The sequence below is a fragment of the Hyposmocoma kahamanoa genome, unplaced genomic scaffold (assembly GCF_003589595.1).
Source record: "Hyposmocoma kahamanoa isolate Upper Pololo Valley unplaced genomic scaffold, ASM358959v1 225, whole genome shotgun sequence".
Taxonomy (NCBI): Eukaryota; Metazoa; Arthropoda; class Insecta; order Lepidoptera; family Cosmopterigidae; genus Hyposmocoma; species Hyposmocoma kahamanoa.
The window spans coordinates 86,095-91,221 of record NW_020653744.1 but is presented as its reverse complement, the minus strand read 5'-3'; positions in this window follow the sequence as shown (position 1 = coordinate 91,221).

Genomic DNA, 5,127 nt, shown 5'->3' with positions numbered 1-5,127 from the left:
TGTATATTTTTACGGGCATATAAAATATTTGAGTAAATGTACTGTGAACCAAACTAAAGTCATTTGAAAAATATATATCGTATAGTATACGTGTTCTATTTACTTCAGTTGATATTAAAAAAAACATTGGTATATGTAAATTACCTATACATACAGAGGTCTTCTTGTAAAATTTCGAATTAAGTTTGTGTTTTTTTTCTATAGTGAAAATTATTAATAATCATGTTTTCACACCGTATAGTAATCAGTATATACTCGTATATCCCCAATTTTACTATATATTTTGTTACAAAGCGATTGATTCGACACTTTGACTGTTATGCATTCAACCAAAGCCATTTGAGGTTGTATAGACACTTAACAACAGTTTAAACATTGTTAGTTCTAATCTAGAATGTATAATCTCAGTACAGAGTACTAAAAAAACCGGCCTCAAAAGTACGTGGAATTACGTCTATTTGCTAAGTTTTATTGAAATATCCTTAAATTCGCCACTATACAGGACTTGACACTGGAGATAATAAAAATCGGTTCTCACTACTCAAAGTGCATTGAGAGAAAAACGCCTTGAATTGGAGAAATAGCAAAATCTATCATTAAAGTAATTGCTCCTAAATCAAAGTTGGGCGCTATTTATCTTATAAACTGCCTCCGTGGCCGAACGGTTACCATGCCGGACTGCCACGCAGAGGTCCTAGGTTCGATTCCCGGGTCGGGAGAAGTATTTGTATGGCCTACATTTATTTCTCTCGTGAGTTTGGGTGTAATTTGTGGTTGTCTATGTGTGTGTCCATGGCACCCGCGACACAGGGTTTCCCTAGTGCGGGGCTATGTTGAGTGTGTGCGTTATTATTATTATTATTATTATTATTATTATTATTATTATTATAAAAATGAATCTTCATGCCTGAACAGCCACCATTCGAGGTGGATGATTTTCTTCAAAATGAAATGGGACCACTATGGAAGTACCCCCTTTCCAACAAAAAAAGAATCATGAAAATCGATTTACAAATACCGGAGTTATCGCGTAAGAACATGATTTAGAAGCAGTAAAGGTTCTTGAGAGAGAGTTTGTTCAGGGTTTGTACTGCCACCTTGCCTATTTCTGCCACCAAGAAATAATGTGAGCTGTGCTCCTGTTTTTAAGGGTAAGGGTGCTGGTGAAATTACAGGCAATGGGACTTGTCAACTGGCGCAGTGGCAGTGTCTTTGAGATGTTTGTGTTTGGTGGTACTGCATCTGTTATGGACAGGCGTGTAGCTTACTACCAGACACATAACAAGTTCGCCCCGTCACTTGTATTATAAAAAAAATGAAGGCCATCGAAGTCGTTAAATATATGACGCCATCGACACTAAAGTGTGACGTCACTAATGATTACTCCAGTTTCTCGGTTAATTTTGAATTCTAACTGCCTGCTTTATTATTCAGCGAATTACGCATTTCACTACAGCTTCCTGTACATGAGAGCGTAATCCACCGGGATCTGTCTCGGAGCAGCTCTGTTACTGTTCGGATTGAAGTCCTTCATGGGATTTAAGATTTTTAGCCTCTTGTACATATGTACGAGCGACAACGCTTTGTATAATAACACAAGAAAAGTAGCATAAGGGCGCGTTCCCATTTCACGACAAAAAAATCGTTCAGTTTAAAACGTCGTGGCTAGTATAATTTTTTTTATTTACGGCAACCAACAAGTCATACTCTTAATACATACAATTTTTGATTATACAATTCAAATGGAGTAATGCCATTGTGTTGACTCAATTAAAGTTAATTATTTATATACATAATATGTACAGTTATTCACACTTTTAATTTATGTAACATGCAGTTTAAATGAAATTATTCACATATAGTACAACACGACTAACTGTCGTTCACGGCTTTTTCAACGTTACGACGATAGACTGTCGTGATAATGAGAAGAGCCAGAACGACAGTCGTCTGACGATAAATAAAACGTCACTATAAAAATGTGACGACAGATAATCGCAGCTTTAAAAGATTCTGTTGTGCAAAATAGTGTTGAGAAGGACATGAAATTAATGCGTTTGGGGGAGCACCTCATTTGAAAAAATGAGGCGGTACAATGTCCTACTTCAAATGAGGTGAGGTAGTGGTAAGAATGTTTGCAACTACGTCAATAACTCCACAGACAGGGAATATTAAGCATTTTCATAACTTGATGGTATTAATCAATTGGATTACTTAAGTGTTATTATGTAGTATGTAATTAATGCTAATTTTATTTAGTACTATGATAGTATGATCATAGGATGTAAAATCGGCTAATCATTGTTGCATTTGTTGAATCCAAAGTAGTGTGACATGAGGCTATGACATGAGGTGAGGTGTGAGGTGGAACATTTTTATGACATGAGGTGTTGTGACAAACTAACCAAGCGAGTGGTACAAACGAGTTGCCTCATGTATGAATAACTCAACACTAGTGCAAACGATAAGGCGGCTGCCGTGAACCGATAAATTGTCGACACGGTCTAGTGGGAACAACTAGACACGACAGTCGTTCAACGATAAAATAAACATCCACGACAGATTGTCGTGATATGGGAACAGGCCAGACGCGACAGTCGTCTTTAAACTTTAATGTAAATAATAGTTTTTATTAAAAAAAAGACGAACCAACTTCAATCTTTGTTTTATGTACACACGCCAGCACATCAAGCTATACATTGACGTATCTTGTTCCGTTGCACTGGACGCGATTTTCGAACAAAAATATGTGGTCCGATGTGCCGTTGTCCGTACATACAAACTGAAGCTAAAAAGTTAACAATCGGTTACCGGATAGTGCACGAAACCGGATTCATCCCCTAGTTTCCACTCTTAGAAGTGGAATTTTTTCTTCAAATTCAAATGAGACCAATACTGAGGCATTCTCAACACAACAAAAAAAGAATTATCAAAATCGGTTCACTAATAATCGCGCAACGCATACACTAAAAAATACCGTCGAAAGAGAATATCCTGGTTTTGAAGTGGGTTAAAAAGGGTTTGTAATATTCTATATTAAAGTTAAAAATGTGGCTATAATTCATTGAAGTGATAAGCTACTGCCCATGACAGCTGCAGTTTCGCTCCGATCTTTAAATCAGACCTGTGTGGCACTGTCTTCATGCTGTCACCTAAAACAAAACAAAATTAATTTATTTCAGATAGATACTTAGATAATCTTTAATACACAATTATGTATAGGATCTACAGATATTAAAAACAAAAAATAAATAAAAACAGACCTCGAATTGAAGGCGAACGCAGTCTCATATAATAAAGCGTGATCGAGGGGTCAACCCTACCAGCCACAACGCGAAGAACGTCATTTGAGCTGCCACGAATATGGTTTAGCAACTAAGCCGCTCTCTTTCTAGGAATAGCATGAAAGCTGCAGGACCGCGGCAAATCCAGCAACACTCTAAATGCTTTATTGTTCTGAATGCGCACGGCGTTATTGGTCTTCTGCGAACAGTTGACCTACAGATTACACTTACAAAAGGTTTGGCAGAATGCTGTGGAAGTATCTCTTTAACAGGTACAGTATACCGTGCAAATCTGCGAGCCAACATGTTGCTTCTAACAACCAACGCCCGACGCTCTCTCTCAACGTCCTCATTATCTCCGATACCCAGTGGCCCAGATATTTAAATCGCCAAGCTCTATTTAATTCAACACCATTCAAATAGACAGCGAATAAATTGACAAGCCCTATGTGCCTGTAATTTCACCCCCACCGGGAACATTCGCCTGTAATGTAACAATCCAAGATTCAATTTTGAGCATTACGTTACAATGCGTCCTTACTGACATGCATTCGCCTGTAGTCGAATTAGTCGTAACAGTGTCAGCAGAAGCGGTCGTGGCGCTGAGTGCGGCAATGTTGTTATTTGTTTATTTAAAAAAAAAACACTATATTGTGATTATTACCCTCTCATAACGCTATGATGGCCGTTTTGACGTTTGTCCTCTCATCAAGTCTCGTATTAATTCATAACTACGTTGAAGGAGCTAATTGACGTGTATTGTTGTCAATAGGTCACTAAGGCTGTATTTCCCTGGACGAACTTTTCACAAGAAACGAAAGCCTAAGTACTCAATATTCAAATATTATTAAATCTTTGAAAATGCGAGACATCTCTTTAAAGTGTCACCGGTTCGTAGAAACAAAAATATATACCGTGCAATATGCATGTAATAGAGATCACAATGTTCCCGCCTTGTTTAGCTTGAATACGAAATCTGATTATGTAGACAATGTTACACCTTTAATGACATACTAGTGACGAGACGTGTCGATTTTTGTTACATCGATTCATCGAGTATATAACCAGAAATAGAGACGAAATGTCATTTAATTTGTTTGAAAACTATTCTGCCAAATCATTACGGCGACAACTGCGCTCCGATTGACCAGCCCGAATCCGAAACAATTGACGAGTGTCGTCAATTGGTTTAATTTCAAAACGACTAGTTTGAATTGAGCTTTGCTACAATGGACGAAAATTGAGAAATTACATGTTTACTTAATATTTCATATTTAATTACCGATGAAATGTGATTCCGTTTGTTTTGTAATTAGATGTTTTGCTGTTTTTGCCACACCACCGAATGGAACTCCCTCATAGTTAGACATATTATTTTTATTGTCAGTATTCTAATTTGTGATTTCAGTGCTAACAAGAGTTGATATTTAAAAGTGATATTAGGCTCATTTACCTGATGAATTGCCAGGGATGGATGACCCTTATTTCGTCTCCATTTCTGGTTGTATACTCGATGTATCGATTTAATAATAATTTCAGTTTTTAATATATTATTTTCTGTCAATTATAATTTAATAAGCCATATCATAAAGGCGCTCTTTTTAGTTCTAAATCACAGTTCTATTGTCTATGGTACTCGCTACTGAGCTGGAAAATTTCAGTGAAGTTCTGTACACAGAACTATGAGTTTCAAAAAAAAGAACGTCATATTTTTGCTACTTAAAATATCAATTAGGACGCTACACAAACGCTATACTGTTTTTTTACACACACACACACACACACACACACACACACACACACACACACACACACACACACACACACACACACACACACACAC